Below are 17,481 nucleotides of genomic sequence, written 5' to 3'. Positions count from 1 at the left end.
ATTTAGTGCGCTACAAAATGCAAGGGTCTTTGGAATTTCCAAAAAGCTGAAATCCTGGCTCAGCTACTTACAAGAAAGCTGTTGGGGAAGTCATTTAGCTCTCTCTCTCTCTCTTTTTTTCATTCTAGGGATTGAACACAGCGGTGCTTAAACACTGAACCACATCCCCAGCCCTGTTTTATATTTTATTTTGAAACAGGGTCTCACTAAGTTGCTTAGGGCCTCCCAAAGATGCTGAGGCTGGCTTTGGACTTGCAATCCTCCTGCCTCAGCCTCCCAAGTTGCTGGGATTACAGGTGTGTGCCACCGTGCCCAGCTCCATTTCCCTCTTCAAAGCCTGGTTTTCTCATCTATAAGATGAAGGAAGGAGAAGTTGTTAATGTTTGTTCCGTGGGACATTGAAGAAACTATGTGACATAAAGTCTATAAAGCACCTGGCTTGGGCATTAGACAGAGGTTTGAGATGGATGCTGCACTGGTCACTCTGGGTTGTCACAGGTACTGGTCTATACTATTAGTTTGCTAATGGAGCCATTTTGAGGGGGCAGTTGTTAGAGAATAGGAAACATCCAGGATTCTGGCCCAGCTTTCCCAGCACCTTGCCCTTCCAACCTCTCCTGAATCTGGAGGAACAACACTTCTGCTCAAAGTCACTGCTAAAGATCACTGCATACAGGGTTAAAGGTCAAGTCTAGTTTCTTACATGGGGGAAAGGGCAGGCTATTCATTAAACACCCACTGTATCAAAGTACAGAAATCCTGTTACTGAAGCTGAAGTCTCTTTCAAGGAGAGAATGGAGACCAGAGGAAGCGCCTAGGAGACACAGTAGGTGGCCCCTGGGGAACTGCAGGACTAGTCCATGATCAAGATGGCAGGCCATGGGGCCAGGCAGCCTGACACTGGGTCTAGCTTTTACCAGTTCCCAGTTCTGTGATGTGGAGTGGGTTTCTTATCCCTCTTTGCCTCAGTTTTCTCATCTCTGACAATGGGGGACTGTGGAGAGAGAGAACTCTCTGAAGATTCCACACGTTCCTCTTTGATTTGCAGCCTCTCCTCTAGTTAACCTAAGGCCATTGAATTCTGGGCATGAACTCCAGGCATGAACTCCAGGTGGAAGTGACAGAGACACTTCCGGTCTGGGGCATATGAGAAGCTGTTAATGTCATGAGTGGAGATGGGATAGCATCAAATAGCAGAGATTCCCTCTATCGACTTCTCTAGACGACTCCGTGTCCTTGACTCTCCGGTCAACCTGGGCCTTTGATACCTGCTGGCCTCCTTAGTCTCATAACCAACCGCCAGTTCATTCATTCATCCAATAGTTACTTAAGGAGCATCTTGCAGGTGTGGCTACCATGTGAACATGTCAGACAGGGTCACCCCCCTCAAGGACTGTACATTTCCATGAGGTAAAGACCAAAGACAACAAGTGAAATGTCAATTAATTAAGAAGATTTCAAGGGGAAAGAGACATGATCCAATTAATAAGCAATTTTATTGATTACTTAATTTTAAAATAAAAGTGGAGAGAAAAACATTCAGAAAAGAAATGGTTAGATTTTCAATTTACAAAGCCTACCACACTGTTCTCTGGAAAAGAGATTTTTTTATGGGGGGGGGGCAGTCAAGAATGGGTGAGGGGATCCCAACTGGGAGGCTGCTGTTACAGTCTAAGTGAGTAAGATGGCGGCTCAGACAAGAGCCGTGGCACTGGAGATGGAGAGGGTGCATGTTTTTGAGTTACCATTAAGAGGACTTGCTGCTGGTTTTGATAGGGAATTAAAGATGAGAAGAAAAAAGGAGGAATCTCAGGCTTTGGGCTTGTCATGATTCCTATCTGAAGACATGGATGCTGAAGAGATTCTGTAACATGTCCAGAGTCTCAGAGGCTCTATGAGGCAGGGATAAGACTTGAACCCCAGTTTTATTTAAGCTGGTTTTTACCTGTTCAAGTTTCCTAAAGCTATTCTGCCTCTGTCTTGCCTGAGGCACTTTTTCATTTCTGATCCACCAACAAATAGACATGGGTTGGTAAACTGAAGTCTTTCACTTGCTGGGGACCTGGGAGATACTTTCATTGTCTTTCCATTACCTGGTCAACTTTATCAGCCAACTCCAGGGTAAAAATAATAATAATAATACTTTGCCTTTGGAATGAAGAACATTACGAAAATCTCAGTATGGTTTCATCTTTCTTTGACCACGCCATAAGAATACATCAATGGCGTCCCTATTCATCTCAGACTCAATATTGAATGGGGTTTATATCCTGGGGGGACTAGTTGAAATAATGTCGGGAATTCACTTGCCAATACTTAGCACATGGCAAGGCTTTTCAAATGGCAGAGGCAGATAGATAGAGCTGGAAGTCTCTAGCAATGCACTGCCTCTATTTCTCTGCATGAAAATAATGGCACCTTCTTCATATGATCATTGTGAAAACGAGAGGAGATAATATATATACAATGTCAACTGCTTAGAGTGGCAACCAGTAAGAGGAGTATTCTTGTGATATTATTAGGAGTGGGCAGAGTGAGAGAAAAGAAGTGATTTTTTTTTTTTTTGAGCTTTTAACTTTCTTTTTGTGGAAAAAGTGGCAAAATGCTTTCATGTTTTACAATGTCACCTCTAAGCCAGTCAGATTCTCCTTATTACCTTCCAAAAATACATTTTAAATTCCTATTCCAGAGTGAAAAGTAACACAGAATTATACTTATAACTTATAGATGACAGGTTACTTTATCCAGCCATAAAACATCAAGTGACATGAATAAATACCAACCCAAATTGTTATTTCTATACAAATCCAAGACTATTGCTACAGATAATTTTAGTTTGGAGAACACCAACTTGGTAAAGTGCTCTCCCTGAAGCTTTACATTTAAGTAAGTTGAACTTTTATGGTACAATTTAGAACCCAGAGTGTACGGTAACAATTATCACAGGTCTGTGTGGGTTTATAGTACTAGCAAAAATCACAGGGAGCCTTAAATCTCTTACACATTTAGGAAACAGTGTTAATGATCAGAAATGGACTTAGTCAAAACAAACAGATATAAGGCAGGTGTTCAAATGATAGTGTGGCCCTTTTATGTTAGATACCATGTATAAAAGAGAGCACTTATTGGTTATCTTGCTGATAAACTTACATAAACTTTTGTTTAATAAACTTTTACATAACACTTAGACAAGGCTTAGAAAGAGTTCTCAGATGTATACATATTCCCACTCACATATTTAGGGTTTCAACTATATTATTATAATCTAAAATAAGTTGTTTAATCAGTTACAAAGTAATCATTTGAAATACTTTAAAATAGGTAAAAACCCTAATTCCTTCAAGTCTTGGTTTACCTAAGTAATAAAACCTAACAGAAGGCTGGAGTTGTGGCTCAGTGGTAGAGCACATGCCTAGCATGCATGAGGCACTGGGCCTGATCCTTAGCACCATGTACAAATAAATAAATAATTCAAATAAAGGTATTGCATCCATCCACAACTAAAAAATAAAATAAAATAAAATAAAAAAATCCCTAAGAGATACAAGAAAATTATCTTGATAGATAAGATAGACATTTCAGGCTTTGCTTCATATCAGTACATTAAAGTTCAAATAACTTTGTGCTAATTATATCCAATTTAATCAAAAACACAAACTTTCTGAGATTTACCTTCCACAAACCTTCTGTGACTTACTTAGACATTCACAACTTTACATCCTTAGTTGTGTCCTCTTTCATCTTGGACTGTAGCTCAAGAATATTTCTTTACCAGACCAAAATACTTTCTCATCCAGAAACATTTCTTTTACCTTCTAATTTTCTGTACTAAAATATACTTTCATACCTACAACTTTTTTTCCTTCTTCTCTAGTTTTGAACCCTTTCTTAAACTCATATTCTGAAACAATCCTTATGAATGTTTTCTAAATGTGCATTTAATTTATACAACACATTTCAACCCAGGAGAGAGTTGGACAATCTGACATATACAAACACTGTGCCTTAATCTTTTTCCTCCCAGATTGCATTCAAGGGGTTGGAGCACAGCATATTTGTCTGTCTTATCATCATCAAAATGCCATCAACTCTGGGGTCCCCACTGTCAAACACCCAGAGGCTCCTCTTGGCCTCTTTCTTCTATTAGGAGTATTGCTGTGCAATGGAGGAGGCCCTTTCCAGCTTTTCTTTAGGCTTCCTTGAGATCCCTTTGCAGAGGCTGCCTACAAAACACAGATTGGCCTTAGTTTCTGTCTTTTTCTTTTCTGGGTGCAGGTTTTTATTCTGCCAGCCTCCCCGGGCATTGAGTTGGATGGAATACTGTTATAGTAAGAACTGATTTTCCCCAGTGATGAATATCCCCTGACCAAATGGGGTGTCCTGTCAGATCTTAAAGGAGAGACTATTCCTGTCCCCAGATCATAACCTGACAGTGCTGGAACCTACCGTCTCATCCTTTGTGTCCAGCAGCCTCCCCCCCCCGGGGGGGGGCAAAAGGGGCTAGAAGGCAGGGCCAAGGTCAGGGTCTCTTTGGCCACTTTTCCACAGCTCAGGTAGCTTCCCCCACCCCCCAGTTTAGGGCTGGTATCCTTGACCCACAGTGATCTGCAGCTGCCTGGGTCCAGGTTGAGAAATAGTACTGGGAGTGCCGGCACTCGGTTTAAAGGACTTAAATCTTTTTAACCCTTTCTTCTGGTGTCCTGCTATCCCTGCACACCAGAGGCAGTGCCTTTTGGCACCTTCAACTTAGTTCCTGACAGTTCAGACCTCTTATCATGCAACTGCATCAATGCCTGTACATACAGAATCTCTTTCATATACTTTACCCATGACAGACCAACTTCAACTTCAAGATTGTATAATAATCCAGAAAAACCATTCAAAGGCCAGATTGTGTTACTGTAAACCTTCTTTCTCTGAGATAGGCTTATACCTATAGGTGGCCCATTCAGTCAACATCTCTCTGCTCTTGAGACGCCTGTAAAATCAACACAGCATGGACCAGGACAAGAGAGGATCATCAAAACCAGGGCTGACAGATGGGAACCTTTAAAACAGACCTGAATGTACGAATTTCTTCCGCTTCCTTTACCTTTGAGAGACCAACTTTCATTGCATGATTATATAATAATACAGAAAGCAATTCAAAAGTTGGATTGTTACAGTAAAACATTATCTTAGACAAGCTTATACCTATAGGAGGGCCTTTCTTCCACTCACTTTACCTCTGACAGACAAACTCCCATTGCAGGACTGTTCAAAAAAGAAAGAGATAGACAACCAGAGAGGAAGAAGCCCCAAGACCATGGCTGACAGACAGAAACCTTTAAGTTCACCAACCAAGATCTTTCCCAAGAGACTAACTATAGAATCAGTGCATTATTGGCCGTCTCTTCAGAGGAGCAGTAATAGATACAAACAAAACAAAACTACAGATAACCAGAGGGAATTCTCAAACCCAAGGCCAACACACAAATGAGAACCTAGAACAGACCAGAAGGGAATAAGTATCCTAAAGTCCTGCTTAACCATGACTCCTACACCAGTGGCATCACAGATGTCCCCACAAAGAAGGACCAGATGTTCCCATGAAGAGGAACCAGATATGTGGAATCAAGGGTCTCGGTGTGCACACTGGGGGACTTGCCAGATGGCCAAGGAGACTTTGAATGGTTTTTCTGGATTATTATACAATCTTGAAGTTGAACTTTACTGAGTTCAGTTTCCTTTTTCTCAAAGTGGACCTGATGGAGCAACCTATACCATTCAGGGAGAAGAGGTGGGAGTTCCCTGAAGCAAAAGGAGCTTCAGTAACTGCTGGGATGGTTCCTGAGTCCCTCCCTTTACTCACAGGAATAGATCCTCCATTCCACCTGAGGCAAACTCACTCATCTATCTCTCCTGCAGTTGGCTCTCAACAAGTTCACCAGCCACCTTGCATCCTCAGCATGGAAGTGGGGTTCCTTAGAGAGCCAGAAAGCTGGAGTGGGGATTAGTGCTCTGTCTGAGGTGTGTGTGGAAAGGATTTCCTCCCTCTCTGTTGGCTCTCTTCTCACATATTATTGATTGTTTCCAGGTAATCAACAAATACATGAAAAAGTGCTCATCACCCCTAGTAATTAGAGAAATGCAAATTAAAACCACCCTAAGATTTCATCTAACTCCTATTAGAATGGCTATTATCAGGAACACAAGCAATAATAAGTGTTGGTGTGGATGTGGGGAAAAAGGCACACTCATACATTGCTGGTGGAGTTGCAAATTGGTGCAACCACTCTGGAAAGCAGTATGGAGATTCCTCAGAAAACTTGGAATGGACCCACTATTTGACCCAGCTATCCCACTCCTTGGTTTATACCCAAAGAACTTAAAATCAGCATACTACAGTGATGCAGTCACGAAAATGTTCATAGAAGCTCAATTCACAATAGCTAGATTGTGGAACCAACAGAGATGCCCTTCAATTGATGAATGAATAAAGAAACTATGGTATATATACACAATGGAATATTACTCAGCCATAAATAACAATAAAATTATGGCATTTGCTGGTAAATGGATGAAGTTGGAAAATATCATGCTAAGTGAAATAGTCCAAATCCAAAAAACCAAAGGCTGAATGTTTTCTCTGATAAGTGGATGACAAGATATAACGAGGGAGGGGATGGTTGGGGGGAGAAGAATGAAGGAACTTTGGATGGTGTAGAGGAAAACGAGGTGGGAGGGGTGGGGGATGGAAAGAGAGTAGAATGAAACAGGCAGTATTACCCTATGCACATGAATGATTACATGAATGGTGTGAATCTACATCGTGTACAACCATAGAAATGAAAAGTTGTACCCCATTTGTTTATAATGAATCAAAATGCAGTCCGTAAAAATTAAAAAAAATTAATTAAAAAAAAAAAAGAAAACTGGAGTAGGGGCTGCTCTTGGGTGCCACCTGGGATGCAAAATTGGTCCTTGTCCCCAATGCCAATCCAATAACAAGGACATGGTTTTGGGAAAAAGGATAAATCAAGTTTTATCACTTTGCTAGCAAGGAGAAACACAGCTGACTCCTGTCCCAAAGTTTGTTATTCTCAATTATTTCTCAAGTTCCTCTTGCCTGAAGAAATTCATAAACATAACCTCATTCAAACATATATTAAAGCTTCAAGATAGGTGATTTCTTTTCATTATGAAGATGAAGAAATTGAGACTCAAAGTTTCCATGACTAAATAATATGGACTCAAACATATTGACTATTTATTGTGTGCAGTGTATTAAGTAATATAGCATAAAAACTTACGTGGAAGGTACTGCTAGTACCACTATTTTTATTAACAAAGATTTTCACACTCATGAATTTAAGCTCTTGTCCAACGTCAGGCAGCCAGGAAAAGCCTAGATCTACCTGGCTTGAAACTCATCACTTAGTCAGCGTTGTCAATTATTAGCACAAGTTCACCCTAGGAATACCTTCCAACTAAAACAAACACACAGTTCTTTGCAAATCAGACTTTATCTGCATTTCTAAAGTTCATATGTTCAGCAAGTGAAAATATCCAGAGGCAGAACAAAACTTGGCTTGAAGCTTGTGTACTGATTCAAATCCAATTTTTTTTTTTTTTTGTATAGCATCCTGGGAACCTCTCAGGTATCTTATGAAACAGCAGTTTTTGAGTCAGTTTTTTTTAACTGAGTTAAAATTTGTACGCTCACGGTGAATGTCAGTCAGTAGCACAGATTAGTTAATTCACAACGAGCACTACGACTGCAGATCTTTCACTTCAAGTAATGGAGGAGAATCTTCTGTAGGATTCACCTCTGACTGATGCCATCTATCAAGTGTGGACAAAATGTTTAAAAAGTTACATCATAATGTTCTGGAGAGCAACCAGAACAGGCAGAAACTGTTGGTAATCTACACTTGGAGATTGGATCAGTTTCCCATTTTTATGAGGAAAATCCAAGGAGAGTTGGAAAAGAGAAATCCCAAATTCTGTGAATAAATTTTGCCCAAATTACTAGCTGATTGTGGATATACACAGAATCCATGCAGCTTTGGACTCAAAGAATTGAGTAGAGTTTTTAGTTGCTAGATATTAAAGGAGGTAAAGAGTTTGGGATCTGAGTGTGGCCAAATTAACTGCCTGCTAAAAAAGAGAGACAGAAAGAGAAAGAAAGAAAGAAAAAAAGAAAGAAAGAAAATAAGATTTCAGAAAAATAAAATGACATCCAGAAAGTTTACAACATACTAAAATTCAAAATTTCTCCAGCTGAGGCTGTAGCTCAATGGTAGAATACTTGCCTAGCATGTGTGATACCCAGGGTTCCATCCCCAGCACCATAAAAAAAGAGGAGGAAAAATTATTATAGACATAAAAACAGGAAAACATTCTCAAGAGAAATAGGACATCAGTGGAGAAATCTAATGGCTCAGAGGTTGGAATTAGTAGGTAAGGATTTTAATATCTGTGCTATAGCTCTAATGATTATGCTTGGGACTAAAGGAAACAGTATTCAAAATGAACAAATAATTTTTAACCAAGAAATACAATTTTAAATTGGGAATAATCTGCTGAAAAAAAAATTAATTGCCTGAAGTTAAAAATTAACCAAATAGATTTTCTAGCAGATTGAAGGTGATCAAAGAAAATCAGTGAACTTGATATTAGATCAAAAGAAATTATCACCTTGAAGAACAAAAGGAAGAATATTGAAAAAAAAAAAGAAAGAGTAGATTCTTAGTGAACTGTGAAATAACATGGGTAATTGCAAAAGAGACAAAAAAATTTTAAAAAATTAATGACCCAAAGTTTTTCAGATTCTGGTGAAAGAGACAAAAAAATATTTTAAGAATTAATTACCAGAAGTTTTTCAGATTCTGGTGAAAAGTCTAAATCGGTAACTCCAAGAATGTCAGAGAATCCAAAACAGGAGAAAGGCAAAAGAAAGTGATACCTAGGCATATCATAATAAGATTTCTTTAAATCAAAAAATGAAGAGAGAATTGTGAAAGCTGACAGAGGAAAATGACATGTTACACATGGGAACAAAGTTTCAGATCACCACTGACTTCTTATCAGAAGCAAAGGAAGCTGGGGAGTAATCTCACCAAGATGGCGAATTTGGTAGTTCCTGGCTTATGCTCTTCCCCCTTCAGTAACAATAATTTCTCAACTATCTAGAGATAAAAATACCTTTGTGGAAGCTTTGGGATTTAGGTAAGAGTGAGTGAACTCCAAAAGGGCCCAGAACTAGAAGTGGTATTTAGAGAAGATAAACCCAAACCAAGGCAGACTCATTAGCTATGAACCTGGCTACACACCTGGGAATGGTCCTGTCCTTTTGCTGACTTGGTTGAAGTACACTTGGCTTTTTTTCTGCAAACAAAACCATCTGCCCGGGGGACTGGCAAGAGGCACACATCAGTAGTGCATCAGAAGACAGGCCTATCCAAATTGATCTCAATTCTGGACCCTGAAATGACCCTCTAACTCAGTTTCTGACCGTCTCAGCTTCAGTGTGAGATGATTCATCGTTCACACAGACCCAGAGTGATGTGATGCCTGGATGAACCTCAGGGGCAAGCTGGCCAATCTCAGTACCACAGAAGATCCTGAATAGGTCCTGAATCTTGTCTCCAGCCCCTCTCCAGCCCCCAAACAATCCTCTCTGCATAAGAAACTGCTGGGAGACTTGCCTGTCTATGCCTCTGGGCCACATTTATCAATCTTTGTTGTGCAGCAGATTCTAAAACGGCGCTCAACCTCAACCTCAAAGCTATGGTCTGAAAGCCATTCTTTTTCAGTCAGGAACAAGCTGAGAGACTTACCCATTTGAGTCCTTGGGGCAGACTTGACAACCGTGGTCCTGAGAAACAGCCCCGTATCTCAGCTCCACTTTCTCTCAGTTGCAGATCCCAATCTGCAGCCTTCCTGGCCAGTGGCCTATTAGAAGACACGCCTACCTGTGGTACCAGGGACCAGCCTAAAGACTTTGAACTCTGTAGTAGACCCTGAAGCCATGTTGCAACTTGGTTCCAGTCACTATCAATCTCAGATTGAATCAGTACTGCCTGCCCAAGGACTGACTGACTCAGATCCATCTAGGCAGTTGGTTTTGCTTGCAGAAATCCAGGACCTAGAAGAAGTCACACTCACCCACAGGATAGGCAACAGGATATGAATGCTGAAATTGACCCTTGATTCAGCACCAGCTCATTGACCTACATCCATGAGAGAGTTGAATCCACTTAGGGACCAGACAGGATCAATCCCTAATTCACCAACTGTGGACCCCACTGTGGGAAGAGCAAAAACTATGTTATATGGCTCCAAAAGCACTTGACTATGACCTCAGAGGCCATCTCCTCACCCCCAGGTATGTAACAGAAAACCTTAAGCAGCTCAAACCAGTTTGTAAGGATTGGAGGAACTATTTGTTCCTTTTTATGCAGACACTAATGTAAGGCTACATGACTAACAAAGAATCAGGTAAACAGGACACCACCAAAGAAAAATGATAAAGCTCCACCAACTCACCACCAAGAATTAAATATATATTAATTACCTGAGAGAAAATTCAAAATAATCATCTTAAAGAAGCTCAATGAGATGCAGAAAAATATAACTAAATGAAATGAAGAAAATAATGCATTAAAACTTTTCCTCTAAGATTAGGAATAGACAAGGATGCCTCTTTCATCACTTCTATTCCACATAGTATTTTAAGTTCTAGCCAAAGCAATTAGATAAGAGAGGGGGAAAAAAGGCATTCAAGTCAGAAATGAGGATATAAAATTAGCTCTGTTTGCAGATGACATGTCTTATATATAGAAAACCCTAATGATAACACACACACAAAAAATGTTAGAGCTAATTGATAAACTCAGTAAAGTTGCAGAATACAAAACCAACCTACAAAAATCAGTAGCATTTTATACACTAACAACAAACTACCTAAAAAAGAAACCAAGAAAACAACCCCATTTCACCATAATTAAAAAATAAATAAAATATTTAGAAATTAATTTAACCAGACAGGAAAAAGACTTGTACACCATGAAGTATAGAACATGGATGAATACAATTGAGGAAGGCACAAATAAATGGAAAGATATCCCATGTTCAGGGATTGGAAGAATTAATATTTAAAAATTTTCATAGCATCTAAAGGGATCTACAGATTCAATACAATCTCTATCAAAATGCCAGGGACAATTTTCACAGAAATATTAAAAAATATCCTAAAATTCATCTGGAACAACAAAATCCCCTAAAGGATCAAAGCAAACTTGAACAGAAAGAACAAAGCTGGAGATCTCACATTACCTGACTTCACCTTACACTACAAAGCTGCAGTAGTCAAACCAGCATGATACGGACTTCATAGAAGACATACACCAATGGAACACAATAGAAAAGTTAGAAATAAATCCACATATTTACAGTCACTTATTTTAGACAAAGATGCCCTTGACACATGTTGTGTCTTTAATTAACCCAGTGTTGATACAACTGGGTATCCACATCAGATCCCTTATCTCAGCCCATTTATAAAAATGATCATGATGGATTATACACTTAAATGTAAGACCTGAAACTTATGTAAGATACTAGAAGCAAAAAATAGAGGAAAATCTCCATGACTTGGGTCTAGGAAGTGATTTTTTAAAAATATGAAACCCAAAGTACAGGCAACAAAAACAAAAATAAGGCAAATGGGATTGAACCAAACTAAAATGCTTCTGCATAGACAAAAAAATTAACAAAGTGAAGAGATGAATGGGGGATAATATTATAAAACCATAGAGTGGATAAGGGTTAATATCCAAAAGAGAAAAGGCACTTAAATCAATAGTGGAAAATAAATAATCTGATTGAAAAATAGGAAAAGGATCTGCATAAACATTTCACAAAACAAGACATACAGAGAGGGTGTTGAGAATAAAGAACACGTTTACAGTGTTGGTGGGATTGTAAATTAGTATAACCACTATGGAAATCAGCATGGAGTTTCCTCAAAAGACCAGTCATGGAACCACCATATGACCCAGCTTTACCATTCTTTGGTATTCATCCTGAAGAATTAAAGTCATCATATGACAGTATGTGCATACCCATGTTTATAGCAGCACAATTCACAATAGCCAAAGTACAGAACTAATCTAGGTGTCCATCAAGAGAGGAATGGAAAAAGAAAATATAGTATATATACACAATGGAAAATATAGTATTTATACACAATGGAAAAAGAAAATATAGTATATATACACAATGGAAAATATAGTATATATACACAATGGAATTTTATTCAGCTATTAAAAAAAAAGAAATTATGACATTTGCAGGAAAATGGATGGAACTTGAGACCATTATGTGAAGCTAAATAAGTCAAACTCAGAAGGTCAGGGATTTTATGTTTTCCTCTCTTATGTGGAAACTGGAGAGAAAAAAGGAAAAGAAAGGGTGGGGGTAGGGATCTCATGAAAATCTAAGGGAGATCAGGCAGAGGAAAGGGATCGAGGGGCAGGGTGGGGGGAGGGAGGGGGTAGTTATTGGGCAGTGATATTGGCCAAATTATTTTATCATATTATGTGCATGTTTAAGTATGTAAATCCCATCATTATGTACAACACATCAATAAAAATGTGCAAAACAAGACATACAAATGAAAAATAAAATAGGCATATAAAAACAGGTTCAAAGTCACTAATCATCAGAGAAATGCAAATTAAAACCACAAGCAGCTATCACCCCACACCTGTTGGAAAGCCTATCATCAAGATGAGAAATTGCAAATGTTTTTGGCACTGGTGTGGAGAAAAGAGAACCTGTATATGTCGTTGCTGCAAAGGTACATTAGTAAGCTGTTACAGAAAACATTATGGAGGTTCCTCGAAAAACTGAAGACAGTCATCCAATAATCCCACTTCTAGGTATATACCCAAAGGAAATGAAATCAGTGTGAGGAAGAGAGGTCTGCACCCCTGTTGCACTGTTCTAGTCTGCAAGGCTTGGGGGCCCCACATTGGGTGCCAATTGTTGGGCGGGGCTGCAACACCGGAGGCCTTAACCTGAACAACAACCTTTCAGGGATGTAGGAACTCAGAATGCACACTGAAATCTGAGAAGAACTTTATTCGGGAGAGACGGAGCACCTGTCACAGAGGAAGCTACTTCTGTCTTTACTGCAAATAACATGTCCTTTATATGCTTGCAGTGAAGCCAGCCATACATCCAAGTGCATAAGCAGTTACTAGACTATTTGGCAGATTATCTGTCTGTAACAGAAAGTAATGAGCAATTCTGTGAACCCAGGAGGTGACAGGCTCACAAGACACAGAAGAGCTGTTTTACCGACCGTAGAAGAACATCCTGTTCACAGAGCACAGGATAAGGGGTATGAGGCCCTAGTCCCCGAGTGGCCTGTTCGGCGTGCCTGTCTCTGGACAGAATGCCACATAGGCCTCCTTCCAGGAGACATGTCCTGCACACCCCCATGATTAATATTCAGGCGTGGGAAGACCAATACCACATGATCTCACTTCCAGGTGAGAAGGCTCTTCTATATGCTCACAATACAGATCACTTCTGGTTCCTCCCAAAACTCTGGGGGATTTCTCCTCATCAGCAAACAAGCAATCAGTTCTGCAGCAGACACCAGCTGGGGGTCCTCTAGTTCAATGCAATTCCAAGTCGATAATGTCCAAGAGGCGGGGCTCTTTCTGGCCACTCTCCCCTGGCTCTTGGCTGGCCTGAGACTGCTTTTCTCCAGTAGTCAGACAAAAATGACTGCATGTCAGCCTTGGACTAATCTTAAAGAAGACAGACAGCTTCTGCTCTGATCTCAGGGAGACATAAGTCTCTTAAAAGCATTCTGTCTGCCCTTCAGGAGAAACCACTTAAACGGTCTTGACATGGCTTGGAGAGGGCAAGGGGCCCAGTCAGCCCTGCGAGGACCCTGACCTAAGTGTGAAGCAGCTTGAAACCCCCAGCATGGCCCAGCTGCCCTGAGGATGAAATCCAGAGGATGCTAGTTAATGCCACATGGAGCCGAAAGATTTCTCATTCCAGCCAAGTTCAAATTCTTCATCTGTAAAATCACGAGATGAAATAAAGAGATGGTTGTTTAAAGCCACTGAGTTTGGCATCGTTTGTTACATAGCCACTAGTAACCATAACTATGCTCAACTTGTCCTCATAACAGTGATGTGAGGTAGACACAGTAATTATTAGTTACAAGAGAAACTGAGGCCCAGAGAAGTTAAGTCCCACGACTGTGTTAAGTGCAAATGATTCACGGAGTCCATTCAGGAGTTGGTTGGTCCATTGGCTTCCAACGTTTGAGCTCTTCACCGTTGAGTCGGACATCTCCCCAGACTTGTGTTTGCGATCCTTCATAGTCTGGCCACCCTTTGTCTTACCAGGGGAAGACAACGTGCAGCTTCTTGGAATGGACATCTGGTAAACCGCAGAAACAGGCGAGTAAAGAGGCCTTGTTATTTATTTACTTATTTAGGTAAGTGTAGCCTAGATGTTGTTTGAAGCACAGTGTGACGGTTGGGGAATTCACCTTCAACAACAGGGAAAACAGGAAAACAAAAGGTCAGATGAGGTGGGAACAGCCCAGGCATGAGGGAGCAAACAGTCCTTATTGACAACCAGTTGAGCAAACAGTCCTGTTGACAATCCATTGATTGAGTAAAACTTGGATTGAGCTGGGAAAGTTTACTCTGGACTGGGAAGGAAGGGAGGAAGGGAGGGAGGCCAAACCCAGGACTCCAGTTCTTGCTCAGCTGAGGATCACATTTCCTCGTTGGCACACTAGGGAGTTGGAATGGATGGAGCTTAACGATATCGCTCCTGGTCACATTTTAGATCCAAGAGTCCCTTGATGCAGACAGAAGGTTGTAGGATATTTAGCAGCATCATTGGTCCCTACCCACTAGAGGCAAGTAGCCCTTATCTGAGTTGTGATGACCCAAACTATCTCCAGGCATTGCCAATGGCCCCTAGAATGCAATTGTCCCCCAGCTGAAATCCGCTGCATTAGATGCTCTCTTTGGTGCTCAGACTTTGCCTCAGTTTTGCAATCTATATGAGGAGAATTTAAAAAGCACCACCACCTTTTTGGCTAACCTCATAAGACAATATAGAGAACCCATGGAGTGGGTGAATGACTTGAAAAGATGAAAGATGGCATTATAACTACAGATGCCCTCCAGAGGAAGCTGGGCTCAAGTCCCCAAGCTGTCCTGTTCTGCCTCTTGGAACCTAGCTGCAGTCCTTGTCTGAGCTTCAGAGTGCACCATCTGATAAATGGGTTGGTAATGCAAGGAGACTGTAGATGAAAAGGGTCTGGGATATAACCAAGCCTCAGTACATCAAAAGTCTGATACTGAGATTGTTTGAGATCCCTAGAAATATCTATGGTTGTTTTTCCTTCTCCACTGTATGTTTCTTTAAAATAGAGTCTCATCCTGGAATCTCCAGAACACAGATCCTAAGGCAGAAGCTTAGGTGGCATTATTTTATCAAGGAACATGAACCTGGAGGGCAGGAATGGGGTGTCAGACTGCAAACTAGGGAAAAAGAGAGAGCCCCTATGAGGGAGGCCATCGAGCTGGCCCTTGTGACATGTGACCGGTTGCTTAACTGCATAGAGCTCTCCTCCAAGAAGTTGTATCAATGGCATGTCTGACAGAGGAAGGGGGAGTATTTATCCACTGGCTTTTGCCACGAGTCAAATTTTGGCCCATGGAGCAATCTTCCCCTATTGCCAGGTTGCACCTGCGTGGTATTGAGTAAGATCTGAAGCTTCACCTGCCTCAGTGGGTGGCAAGAGGTAAGTAGGGATAAGGATGAGGAGGAGCAGCATCAGGGCTATTTATAAACATCTGTAGCTGTTGCCCTGGCAACAGCAACTTCGGCTCTATTAACTCTTCAGCCTGGTTCTCTGTTGTGGGAGACTCCACTCTGGTTGAAGGATGTTTAGCAGCATCCAAGGCCCCTGCCCACTAGACCCTTGTCCCTTAGGCAGGACAAAATGTCTCTAGACATTTCCAGACATCATGAGGCGTGCCAAGCTGGAGATGCACAATAGCCCCGGTTGAGATCGGCTGGTCCAGAGCAAGAGGCAGCTGAGGCAGAGTCTCAAGTGAGCTTGAGGGGCATCTGGGGCAGACAGTGCTATCTCTTGTTCTCCTCTCTTCCTCTGCACTCAGCAGAGGATGGTTGTTACTCGGCTCTCTCTGCATGTTGAATGAGTGCTCTTCCCCTGTGCGCGAGTCTTGTTCCCACAGCAATTTCCCTCATGCGAGGTGTCTGTGACTGACTGAAGGATGATCCCAGATGCCCTTGAGGAAAGCACACCTGGGCCTGAGAAATCCAAATAAAATCATGCACGAGACACCACGTGGCAGATGCGTTTGGGTTAGGGACCAACTATCCTACCAGCCTTGTGGTCAAGTCCAATTTCACCCTCAGCAGAATGACATCGTCACGTGACAAGCTAGGTCACTGTGAGCCCTTGGGCCCTGGCAAGAATGAGTGCCAGGTGACCTCTGCTGGAAGAGGGACTTTTGTCAGGGATGAACTGCACAGCTTTGGGCAACTGCATTGAGAGAGACACTGAGTAGAAGAGTAGGAATCTTCTGGATCGTTACTGGTGGGCTTAGACCAAACAAAGGCAAGGCGAGTGCACCCCTAAGAGGAGTGCCCCTTTCCATAAGTTGTGGGCTGAACAAGGAACAGGGACAATTTCTGTGCTCCTCAATGACCCCAAACATTCAGTGGCCTCCTGAACAGTCCCCAGGGGGCCAGAAGGGTGGTGGGCATGCAGTGCTGGTCAGAAACCAACAAGTTAACCTTCCACAAAACCAGTTCCTCAAATTTGGGAGTCTCTCAAGTCAATTTTATTTATTCTACCCCTGAAGCATTCCATCACTCAAAATAGAAAAAATTGCCACCAGTTGCTATTTCTTACTTCCTTCATTTTCTCCATTACTGCCTATCTTAGTCTCTCTCTTTCTCCATATATATATGTAATGTATAAAGCTGCTCCCCCGCCCATTCTGTTGCATCCCTGCCTCCCAACCACTTGTCAATCTGTGAACATCCTAGCTAGCTATTGGTTCATCAGTCAGCTTGCAAGTATCCTTCTCCGCTATTGGTTCCCTGTTAGCCCAGCAGAATTCAACTGCCATCTTTCCTCTCTTGCTTCTCTCTTCTACTCACTTGCTTTTCCTCCTCCTGGCTTTCCACTCTCTCTAGCACACGCCCTTTCTCTTTCCTTTCTCTTTTCCTCTCCTTTTCTCTCTTACCCTGCAGGGAGACACTCTGTTTGCTTAATAAATTCCCTTATGTGATTTCCCCGTGTCCAGCGTGGTTTCTGTGGGATTCCTTACAATGATGCCGTGACTCGGGTGGGATCTTCCACTGTCTCTTAAGGGAGTGGAACCCCATCCGACACCCCAGTGCCCCCAGACACGG

General features: G+C 41.5%; 1 protein-coding gene across 3 annotated transcripts in view; it reads right to left on the bottom strand.

The window, feature by feature from the left end:
• The window catches only part of ACSM1 (acyl-CoA synthetase medium chain family member 1), a 50,079-nt gene extending 40,119 nt beyond the window's left edge, over nt 1–9,960 (bottom strand). Inside the window, exon 1 of one of the 3 annotated variants that reach the window (XM_079120886.1) lies at nt 9,822–9,960. The gene's annotated coding sequence lies outside the window, so the exon portion shown is untranslated. The remainder of the gene's footprint in view (nt 1–9,821) is intronic. The other 2 variants (XM_079120885.1, XM_079120887.1) reach the window with 2 other exon arrangements.
• Between the last annotated feature and the right edge of the window lie 7,521 nt (nt 9,961–17,481).

The sequence above is a fragment of the Sciurus vulgaris genome (assembly GCF_902686455.1).
Source record: "Sciurus vulgaris genome assembly, chromosome: 18".
Lineage (NCBI taxonomy): Eukaryota > Metazoa > Chordata > Mammalia > Rodentia > Sciuridae > Sciurus > Sciurus vulgaris.
This window is presented reverse-complemented; position numbering and strand designations above follow the sequence as displayed.